At 41.9% G+C, this 12,434-nt stretch overlaps 1 long non-coding RNA gene across 1 annotated transcript in view; it reads left to right on the forward strand.

Moving 5' to 3' along the window:
• The window catches only part of LOC127614841 (uncharacterized), a 146,336-nt gene that overhangs the window by 106,117 nt on the left and 27,785 nt on the right, over nucleotides 1-12,434 (forward strand). Inside the window, exon 3 of the long non-coding RNA XR_007966719.1 lies at nucleotides 3,537-3,641. This is a non-coding gene — a long non-coding RNA (uncharacterized LOC127614841). The remainder of the gene's footprint in view (nucleotides 1-3,536; nucleotides 3,642-12,434) is intronic.

Raw genomic sequence — 12,434 nt, forward strand, 5'->3', positions numbered from 1 at the left:
TGTGACAAGATGAAAAAGTTTGGGCTGCAAAGTGTGGATTGTCCATTCATCTGGATTACATAGCAAAGCAAAGCCATCGCTCTTCTGGACTTGGAAATCTGCATAGAATGGTCCAAAGGATACTTTATTGTCCCACTGTAGTTTGCAACGCCTTCATTGAGTCATAGTTGTCATTTTACATGGATAACGTCAAAATAATTAAAAGGCAAATGCTATGGTGCCTTGAGACACGAGTGACCCGAATTATGTGTTGTTTGAGAGATACGATCATATTTTTATTTTTTTGCATTAACTTGGAAGCAAAAAAAAAAAGAGCGCTTGTGACATGATGACCAACAGGTGCGACGCCGGAGGAGAAGCCCTACAACGCCACCTGTTGGTCACACACAACAGAACCATGACAATCAACCATGAAATGAAACCAATTCTAATGTAAAACAAAAACAGAATCATGACGCTCGTCCTCTCAAACGTGTTAGATATTAGTGCAAGTCTTCAGTCTTTGCGTGACAAAGCCAACAACCAATAAATGAGTATGTTGGACAAGGTTCTGTTCACTTTGTTGAATGGCTATTTTTTTTTCTTCTATCTTTTTTTTTTGTGGGTGAAGTAGAGCTGCCTCAAAGGCACCTTGTCTCAACTGTATTCGCAAAAGGTATTCTAATGGCTGCTGGTACGCCGATGGTGGTTTGAATCGAGATGCACAACCCACGGTGGGTGGGTGTGGGGGCGGGGGGAGGGTGGGGGGGGGTGCCGAGCGTTCTCATCTGTTCCTAGACTCTTTTCCGATCTAACGCTCATCATGCCTCCCTCCCCTGAGTAGCATTGCTTCAATAATAGCCTGCAACTATTCCACAGTGGGAAAAGAGGAAGAGGGGGAAAAAAATCATTCTCACACACGTCATGAGGGAAAAACCCACAGAGGGAGAGAGCGTGCATGTATTTTTGTTTTGCGGTTGAGGTAAACTGGCTTTAAAGTACAAAACGCCAGACCTGACAAGGGGGGGGGGGGGAATCAGTTGGGGCCACCATGAAGATGTAAATATTGATGTTCTGTATTATATATCACTCCTGCGAACTACTTCTACATGGGAGTAGGCAAATCGAGCACACCTTGGAAACTGCAATCCCTAATGTCCAGTGTAGTGGTACACAGACTCCCTCTAGTGGTACGTAAATGGCTCACGGGATTATAAATGCCAAATGATTTTTGTGGACACCCTTGGAGGTCTCCTAGGTTAAGTCAAGTCAAAATTATTGATACGAACATTTCAAATCAATGTGCTTCACACAACCAAAAGCACCACACCAAGAAGCAGCTATGACTAGAACAGCCGCAGACAAGGCAAAGCAAAGACAACAACAGTACCTCATTAAAATAACTAAAAAAAGTGTACACTGAGAACATCTAAATGCATTCACACACACAGTTAAGGATATTTAAAAGCAACGGAAAGACATTAAAAAAAAGTTGCTTTCTGAAATTACTAAAAGCTCGTATCGTGAAATTGAGTTGGAAAATGTTTTTTTTAAAAATTGAAAGGAATGTAAATTTTTTTAAAAAATGAAGCGTTTATACTTCTAGCTGACTTCACTTGTGATGGGAACTTATTCTGAGTCAACCAAAGGGAACACAAAGAGTAAAAAAAAGAGGAGGAGCGCATCATTACTGGAACAGTATCTTTACAGCAATAAATCAGCTTCTTTTTATTTTGGCTGTATTGTGCAAAGCTCATACTGCTGACCCTTTGCTGACGCCTCCAGATGTGATGTGTTCTTCTAATAAGCCGAGAGTCACTGAAGGGAAGATAAAAGGCCGGAATAACCAATTCCATATGCGGGGAGAACACAATGAAAAGACGAGGAAGCAAATTTTAACCAGGGCAACGCAGCATTAGCGTTAGCCACCAGTGAGCTAACAAGATGGCATTATTTGCGAGAGATAAAGAATGGGCCTGATTGGGAATAGCAAAAAAAAAAGGGGGGGGGGGTTTAAATGCATTGGAATAAAAGAAAAAGAGGGATTTTTCTTTTCCACCCTAAAAAATTCCTGAAAAAAACGGCTTAACCACCAACAGCAAACAAGCTAACGATAGAATAACACTGAGCTCAAAGTTGTCCTCCTATGCTTCAAAATAAGTTTTTTTTTTAATGGGCGGGGGCTTGAAAGTTTTAATATCAATTGTGTTAAAAGTTCTTTGGCATTGAGAAATGCATTCCTTGGCAATCGACTGGTCACTTTCTGCCCAAAAATGCTTTCCCGATGAAAAATTGTTCACGGGGCCTCTATTAATAAAAGTGCTGTCATGTACTCTGGCCAAATTTGGTTCTGACATATACCAGCGCCAATATTGAATGAATTTGAGCAATTCTAAAAAAAAAAACTAAACAAAACAAACAAAAACTGTCAACACAGCACCGCAATGAAGGAAGCACACCGACAAAGATAAAAGTCAGTCACACAACACAAACAAATTCAGCTCTCCAAGTGCCACCATCATGACCGACATTAAAATACAAACGGGAGACAAGGGGCCGCGCTCGGCCTATTGCTAGAAATTTTCGTCATTTTCAGTCCGTCGTTTCTGCGACGTGCGCCGAGCAGTTGGCGGTCACCACGAAATGTAATAGATGAAATGCTAAAAAAAAAAATATTGCGGTAAGTTGTTGGAGGAGCTAATAGGCTTACCGCAGTCATCAGCACGGCCTTATCTTCTGTAGTTGTGGCTAGGATGAAAATGCCTTTTTTTTCCAACCCAAAAAAGCTACCTGTGCATCCTCCAGGTTTAAAAAAAAAAAAAGTCAAAAAATTAGCGACAACATGCCCTCCAGAACAGATTCGAAACCAGAACCTCTGAATTGCAAGGCATGCGTGCTAACCTTTACTCCACCGTGCTTTCATTATTAATCTGTGGGTTTTTTTTGTTGTTGTTTTTTTTAATGACTTTCTACCCGGTGAAAGCCGTCTCTCAAGGAAGCATCTATTTATCATTTCACGGCCATCTTTCTGAGGCTTAGACCTGCTCCAGCCTTGCACTCGGTCGCATCCGCCATCGCCTTCTCACTTCTTTTTAACCACAGAGAGCAGGAAACATGTCAGTCTTGCATCCGACAAAAAGTCGATGTGATTGATCCAGATGGCTCACAGATTTAAAAAACAAAAAAAATAAGACAAGTGGGATCTGGTGTGTGCGTGTATGTGTGTGTGTGTGTGTGTGTGTGTGTGTGTGTGTGTGTGTGTGTGTGCGCGCACATGCTGTGTCAGAAAGCGAGCCATTGATCGATGATAACGAGCGGTCGCTTAAGCTCACATATCGGCCCGGAAAAGGAAGAAGGGCTGGAAGGTGTCCTCAGATGAAAAATGCCAGAAGTTATATACGGTAGTTCCTGTATATGAGGAAGAAAAATGATTTGAAGAATGGTGCAGAAGAAGAAAGCGAGAGTACAAGTGTTAGCACCGGATGAGAGAGCGAATCAGTTTTTAAATAAATAAATAAATAAAATAAAGGTGTTTTGTTTTTTTTTTCCTTTTGCAGAAAAGCCAAGCCATCTGGTGAAGTGGAATTACATTAGCCATGCACATATACGCTCCTTCTGCTCCCTGCTGCCTCGGTGCCGTTCTCAAGCTGACAGGAAGGAAGGTGAGCCAGTCGCAATGGGGACAACTCGCACACCCCCTGCAAACACGCATTTGCTATTGCCGCGACGTCTTATTGCACCTTGACAGGTGTTAATTAAAAACAGGTGAAGTCATCCCCAATTAAAATGAAATCCCTCTGCACGAGGAAAAAAAAATCTAACAACCTAGTCAAGAGTGGATTGAAATGAATTCCAAGAAGGGGATTTTTAAAAAAATACAGTATAATATATACTGCACATGCATATTTGTCTAAATAAATAAGTTCCACGGTGACCCAAACGGCGAAAATGTGATGCAGCCACTCAGCCGAACTTTCATCAGGCAGGCAGGCAGCATCAAGACGAGCCTTAAAGAGTCAAATGGCCGCCGGTGTGCTAGTATTGGATTGAGGAGACTATTGCTATAGCAAACAGACTGAGCTTCTACTCTTCTGTCTCGAATCATCTCGAGGGTGAGGTCGGAGGTGCGCGAAACACAGAGGAAAACCTCGAAAGAGACATTTAAAGCACACAAATAAACCTACTTAGCTACCTTTAAAAACACTGTAGTGTGAAACAGCTCATTGTCCAAAGCATACCACATCCAACATGTGTCCATGAGTGGAAAGGATAAGGTCATAATCCAAAAGGATACCATTTCATATGTTCGAAATCCACCTTTTGAAAAGAACAGCTCACTATCCAAAGCATACCACATCACATAGTATGTCGAATACATCCAGGTATGGAAAGGAACACCCCGTAACCCAAAGCCTACTGCATCATACATCCAACATTTATCTGTTTATGATCCAAATGACACCACACCCCTACGACCAACGTATCTTTGGAAAGGATCAGCGTGTGATCCAAAGCATACCACATCATGTTGCGAAGATATCCATCACCCAAAGCATACCACATCAAATGTTCCACAGCTATCTTGGAAAAGGAGCAGCTCATTGGCGCACTATGTCCAACCTATCCATTTACTCTACCGATGGAAAGTACAAGCTCACAATCCAATGCATACCACATCACACGTCCCAAATATCCCGTCTTTATAAAGAAACAGCCATTAGCCGAAGCTTACCCCACTCTATTCATCTGAGAGACTGTTTTGTTTGTTGTTGTTGTTTTTTTAATGTGCGGGTAGTTGCTCCTTTTTGAGTTGGCAACCGGGTTCAAACGGGGCCAAGTCGTAAAATTAAAAATAAATTAAAAAATCGCAGAAAGGTGATTGTTAAAACTCCTCATTAAACATGTAAACAAGCATCTTTGATTCAAAACTATATTGCCCACATTCATCTTCACTCCAGAGTAGAAAAGAAAATCAACTTTTTAAGTACCGGTAGTTTTTGTGTGCGTGTGTGTGTGTGTATTTCACACTCCGCCAGACTAAGAAGAAATCTTAGTTTCTATAGCAACGCGCCCTTATCACTCCATCAGGCTGTATATACATGGCTCGTCTCTGGGGTGTTCCTTCTCGGGCTCAGCAAAGATATTAGCAATTATGTGCTTGTTAGGAGCCGGCCGCAGATAAGGAAGATGTGTTTTGCGTCTGATTACCTTTGTGGAGCGTTCCGGGGGAGAAAGCCTGGGAGCCCCTGTGAGGATGCCACCTACCCCCCCCCCCCCACCCCCCGACCCCACACCACCTCGCCACCTTACCACCCGGAGCTCATTTTACAGCGGGGTCCTTGTGGGAAAACTCAAGACGTTAGCGTGCGATGGATTATTCCAAAGTGAGTTTCTGGAGTTAGGCGGACAGTTCCAATTTCAGCACGGTACTGAACGTTCTATAACTCGGTGGTGGCCTCGGCCATCCATTATGGCTTTGTCTGCTGGTCAGGCAGCATCTCAGCCCAGGACAGAAAGAGACTGGAGCGACTGGTCAGGAAGGCCAGTTCTGTCCTGGGTTGCTCCCTTGACACTCTAGAGGAGGTGGGCAACAGAAGGATGCTAACTAAGCTAAAAGCTATGATGGCCAGTCCCTCCCACCCCCTCCAGCCCGCCCTGACAGCACTTGGTAGCTCCTTCAGCCAGAGACTGTTACACCCGCGCTGCAAGAAGGAGAGATACCGACGCTCGTTCCTACCGACTGCTGTCAGGCTGATGAATAAAAAATAACAATCATAATAATAATAATAATTAAATGATGTGACCAGGCGGCCCGGTAGTCCAGTGGTTAGCACGTGGGCTTCACAGTGCAGAGGTACCGGGTTCGATTCCAGCTCCGGCCTCCCTGTGTGGAGTTTGCATGTTCTCCCCGGGCCTGCGTGGGTTTTCTCCGGGTGCTCCGGTTTCCTCCCACATTCCAAAAATATGCATGGCAGGCTGATTGAACACTCTAAATTGTCCCGAGGTGTGAGTGGTTGTTTGTGTCTGTGTGCCCTGCGATTGGCTGGCAACCGATTCAGGGTGTCCCCCGCCTACTGCCCGGAGACAGCTGGGATAGGCTCCAGCACCCCCCGCGACCCTACTGAGGATCAAGCGGTTAGGAAGATGAATGAATGAATAAATGATGTGAAGGAAAATTGTAAATAGTACTGCAATTTATCCATTTTGTGTTCATATTGCATTTAATTGAAAGATGTTTGTTGTTTTTTTCTCTTTCTTCTTTCTTCTTTCTACATACATTCTTGCTGCTGGAGGCTCTAAATTTCCCCATTGTGGGACGAATAAAGGATATCTTATCTTATCTTATCTTATCGTAACTTGTAGCCTCTCGCCAACAAGACATTCGACCACGCCCGACATCCAACATTCTGTCTCTCGGGATATTGAACCGAGGTTTTTCAAGTTCATGCAACTAAGCAAAGATTGAAAAAAAAATGCATTCAGGAATGGAAAATTAAAATGAGTGTGCGTTTTAAGCAATGAGTCCGTGAATCGAGCTTCAACGCTTATATAACAAATTAAAAGGGACTCGCATTAAAGCGAAAATGTCCATCTGTTTTCATCTCAATTAATTTCAAGCCCGAGCTTTTCAAATTAATTTTAATTTGATCATCCAACAGACGCTGGGGATTCATAGTTTATTATTATTTTTTTATGTTGAACTCCAGAAAAATGTTATTTATTTTAAACTGATATTCATAAAAATGCAATTAAAATCACTAGCCAGCCCATTCGGAATACTCATAAATTCAAAACGAGCTATAAAGACAAATCCAGAACCATTGTAACCCCGAACTGAACAAAACATTTTGTTTTTTGCCATGAGCTCCATGTGCTAGCCACATCGCCGCTCTGTTTCACGTCATGCTACTAACGTCAAGCCTAGTTACGAGCTGGGCAAAAAAAGTAGCCGAAGAATCCATCAAGCTATACCTTACAGTCGAATCTGTTTCATATAGAATCCACGAAGCCCGACGGTTATAGGTCAGCGTTATATAATGATTGCGAGCGGATGAGTCAGGTTGTTGTGTGGATGTGTGTAGGTGTCTATGTTGGTGCGTGTACGTGTGTGGTATCCGGTTAGCTGCTTTCTAATACAACGTTGACCCCCAACCCACAGCTCCTGTCCTCTTCCTTCCGCTTCTGTGCCTCTCTCATTTTACTTTCCACGGTAATACCATCTCCAAAAGAATTTCTTTATTGCTTGCTTCACAAACTTTTCCGCATGTCTTCTTTTCCTTCTTGCTCAGCTCACAAAAGCCAGACAAAAAGCACAGAGTTCGTCCCGTGCGAGACGACAGGATCGAATACATCCCGATTTGATATAATATGGTACACTGCATTGCATTACGTTATGATACATTACCATACAGTACCTTGTTTTACTTTATGATATGCTACCTTACAATATGCCACGTAACGTTTTTGTTTTGTTAACTTACATAGCGTGACGATACCTTAATAATACCTTACGATACATTACAGTGCCATGTGTTGAAGTACTTTTGCTTACGATCTCCTACACTACGTTTTGTATGCTTATTTATGTTGCGCAACAGCAGCGCAACAATACCTTATACTACCTTACGATACGATACGCTAAGGAGTGGCACCCAATTTTCGTCGTATGCAATACAATGACAATAAAGGCTGATTCTGATTCTGAGAATAGCGCAACAAGACCTTATAATACCTTACGATATGATACGATACGCTATATTGCCTTCCGTTGAGGCACTCTTTCAATAAATACGATCTCCTATCTTACGTTTTGTTACGCTAACTTGCGTAGCGCAATATTACCTTATAATGCTAACTTGCATAGCGCAATATTACCTTATAATGCTAACTTGCGTAGCGCAACAGTACCTTCTAACACCTTACGATACACTACATTGCCAAACGTTGGGGTACTCCTGCGATAAATACGATCTCCTACATTACGTTTTTTATGCTAACTTACGTTGCGCAAAAAGAGTTTTGTATTTATTAAACCGTTATTTTATTTTATTCTATTTTCTTTACAAAATGCACTAAGGAGTGGCACCCAATTTTCGTTGTATGCAATACAATGACAATAAAAGCGATTCTGATTCTGAGAATAGCGCAACAAGACCTTATAATGCCTTACGAAATGATACGATACGCTATATTGCCTTACGTTGAGGCACTTTTTCAATAAATACGATCTCCTATGTTACATTTTGTTACGCTAACTTGCGTAGCGCAATATTACCTTATAATGCTAACTTGCGTAGCGCAACAGTACCTTCTAACACCTTACGATACACTACATTGCCAAACGTTGGGGTACTCCTGCGATAAATACGATCTCCTACATTACGTTTTTTATGCTAACTTACGTTGCGCAAAAAGAGTTTTGTATTTATTAAACCGTTATTTTATTTTATTCTATTTTCTTTACAAAATGCACTAAGGAGTGGCACCCAATTTTCGTTGTATGCAATACAATGACAATAAAGGCGAGTCTGATTCTGAGAATAGCGCAACAAGACCTTATAATACCTTACGATATTATACGATACGCTATATTGCCTTACGTTGAGGCACTCTTTCAATAAATACGATCTCCTATGTTACGTTTTGTTACGCTAACTTGCGTAGCGCAACAGTACCTTCTAATACCTTACGATACACTACATTGCCAAACGTTGGGGTACTCCTGCGATAAACACGATCTCCTACATTACGTTTTTTATGCTAGCTTACGTTGCGCAACAAGAGTTTTGTATTTATTAAACCGTTATTTTATTCTATTTTCTTTTCTTTACAAAATGCACTAAGGAGTGGCAGCCAATTTTCGTCGTAAGCAATACAATGACAATAAAGGCTGATTCTGATTCTGAGAATAGCGCAACAAGACCTTATAATACCTTACGATATGATACGATACGCTATATTGCCATACGTTGAGGCACTCTTTCAATATATACGATCTCCAATGTTTTGTTACGCTAACTCGCATAGCGCAATAATACCTTATAATACCTTACGATACACCACATTGCCATACGTTGAGGTACTTTTGCAATAGATTTGATCTCCGATGGGACGTCATGGGACGGACAATACGCTCACATTACGATCCATTGCTTGTGGCACACACGTTACACAAGAGAATGGGACTTGAGAGCTTCCATTGTATTTGTATAATGCAGTCTATGGTCCTCCCGGGGGGAAAAAAAAGAAAATTGCTCTTGAATTGATCACTTGAATGACACCTTGAAAAGATGTCGAATAAACGCCTTAATTCCACCTTGACTTGTTTAAAAAGACCACCTCCCAGAAAGAGGCACAAAGTCATCTTTGAACTTTTTGCAGTCTTTCTTGTCGCCAGCACTGCAGAGACGTGCTCAATTACGGATAGCTTTGTAGTGCGTGTGAGAAGCGCGTGCGTGTGCATGTGTGTTCAACAGCCCTGTGACTATATTGTCTGCATAAGAGTGAGAAAATTAACATCTTCACCTGGCTCCAGGTTTGTTCCTGTTAAAAAGCCTAATTAATCACGGGGACAACGTTGGAACCGGAGTCTGTTCTGCCGAGCGTGAAATTACCTTTCTCTCACTGGCTGAGCTTGCGCATCCATAAACTGTGATCCCGGCAGCCCGACACCTCTCCACTTGACTGGACTATTTGTTATCTGGCATGCTGGATGAAAGACCTTGAAAAGAGGGGACCAAAGAAATGCCATCAGAGGGTGAGGAAACACCTGATGACGAACAAGGTTGTGATTTTTGTCAAGGCCACATCCATTATTTTGAGCAAAACTTGCTGGAGAACTGCGGCTAAGTCAAGACCAAGACTTTTGACAGCTTGAGACAGAGTCAAGACCGAGCTGATAGAGTTGAAAGTAATACTGTGAGGAGTTAAGACCAAGACTCTGACGAGCCAAAACTGTGTCAGGACTCTAAGACCAATGCAGGTTTGATACAGAGTCAAGTCAAGTATTTCTAGAGCACTTTCAAACAGCCATCGCTGTGTACAAAGTGCTGTACGTGGAGCAATTTAACATATGCAATAAACAGTAAAACAAATCGGTAATAATCACGTCTTTGTTAAGAAAAAAAAGTGTCGGTAGGAGTTGTGAAACAACGTTGTGGACCAGGTATGCCAACACCTCCTCCAAGCTAGCATTTCGAGCCAAATCAATAACTTTTTGAAGTCCCCAACACGGGCGTCGAAAGATGCTCTTGACATCTAGAGACATATCACGGAAAGCGGGACCGGCTTTTATGAATCACTGGAAACACCCACTCCGCTAACCTCTCCCCCACCTCCCCGCAGCCACCCACCTTGTAGGCCTCCGCCAGCATCAATCCTCTTTGTACTTAACATCGTTGAGACGCCACCGAATGGGAGGCTGGACTATTTCCGGCTCAGTAGGAGGAGTGGATGATGTCCTGTTGAGATTTTCAATCTTGACAGAAGTGAACCTTAGTTTCCCGAGAACGGGCTGACACTTTAATATTCACCCGTCACCCTCTCGGCTCGATGAGGGCCCATTTGTGTCGACCTCCCTTCATTTTTTTTTAACCTTTTAGCTGCGTTAATGCAAATGTAATTACGACTTCAAGGGTGGTGATTTTTTTTGTTTGTTTGTTTTTTTTGACAATGGGAAAAAACATACTGTTGACATCAAACTGTACCATTTGTCCCTACTATGGTCACATTTGGCAAATTTAACAAATGACATGCTAATGACCAGAACTGAAAAGTAGATTAAAACATTAATAATCCAGCAAAAGGTTAAATGGTCTCCTCCAAATGGATGCTGGTGGATTAAAAAAAAAAACGAAGTTATGTTGTTCACATTGAATGAAAAAACTAAATAGGATACCTGAATAAAAAATAACAATCATAATAGTAATAATAATTAAATGATGTGAAGGAAAATTGTAAATAGTACTGCGATTTATCCATTTGTGTTCATATTGCATTTAATTGAAAGATGTTTGTTGTTTTTTTTTCCTCTTTCTTCTTTCTACATACATTCTTGCTGCTGGAGGCTGTAAATTTCCCCAGTGTGGGATGAATAAATAATAATAATAATAATAATAATAATAATAATCTCATCTCATATCTCATCTCATATCTCATCTCATATCTCATCTCATATCTCATCTCATATCTCATCTCATATCTCATCTCATATCTCATCTCTCATATCTCATATCTCATATCTCATATCTCATCTCATATCTCATATCTCATATCTCATATCTCATATCTCATATCTCATATCTCATATCTCATATCTCATATCTCATATCTCATATCTCATATCTCATCTCATCTCATCTCATCTCATCTCATCTCCTCATCTCATCTCCTCATCTCATCTCCTCATCTCATCTCATGGGGGAAAAATGGAATTGACCTGAAGTCTGAATACACAGTATATAAGAGTAAGTGTCAAGATATTACCTTGTGCGAGTGCAAAGACACACACGCTCATACACATGCTCACACAAATGAGGATGACGGGTCACACGGGACCGATGTTCCAATCTCCTGTGCAAATCTGCGATGGGGAATTTTTTTTTTCTTTTTTTTTTTTTTTTTCATGCCCTGTCCTCTGGGAACTGGCACAGATAATTAATTTGGTTTCATAAACGTCTGCTGTCACGTACTCAGGGACTGGGAGTTCCCTTTTAAACAAATAATTGGATTTCCACATCATTCCCAGGTAGGCCACATGGAATAATCAGATTCATGTGTGCGTGCTCACATGTCTGGATCTCGCTGCGTGAAGTGGGTGCGCGAGTTGGAAAAAAGTGCACAGCTGCTGCGAGGTTTCATGGGACATCAGAGAGAGACAGGCTGAGAAAATGCTGGGTGGAGGAGGGAGGGGGGGGCGGGTACAAGGAGAAACAAACTCATAAATGCGTTTGTTGGAATTGGGAATGGGGGAATAATTAAGAAAGCGAGAGGAATACTGAGACGGGGGGGAAATGATTTCAGAGGGAGTAAAATGCGAACGCGGCTTGCTTTCTGGGCTGCAATCAAATCCACATAAACCGAGTCATCATTCACTCGCACGCTGCTGCGTCACTCTAACCGAAGGGAGGAAAATGCACTCACTGCACATGACGTTCCACTCGCTCAATGTAAAGACATGCGCAAAAATAATAATAAGAGTACGATGGCAAGATGGCTCTGCTCAAATGTGCCGCGGACGGAGAGGCATTCAAGCGTTGCCCGAACGGTCACAAAACTGTCTGAAAATGCAAAATTGAGAATGCACCCCAAAGTTTGCCCGCGTGGCATTGCGTAATGCGTCTTCACGTTAGAAAGGAAAGTTGAGAATAAAATAAGAATTTAACATGTAGCATTGTATCGTATCATAATGGAACACGGTGAACTTATTCATGGCACGTGGCAGCGCATTGGAAAAT

The sequence above is a fragment of the Hippocampus zosterae genome, chromosome 14 (genome assembly GCF_025434085.1).
Source record: "Hippocampus zosterae strain Florida chromosome 14, ASM2543408v3, whole genome shotgun sequence".
Taxonomy (NCBI): Eukaryota; Metazoa; Chordata; class Actinopteri; order Syngnathiformes; family Syngnathidae; genus Hippocampus; species Hippocampus zosterae.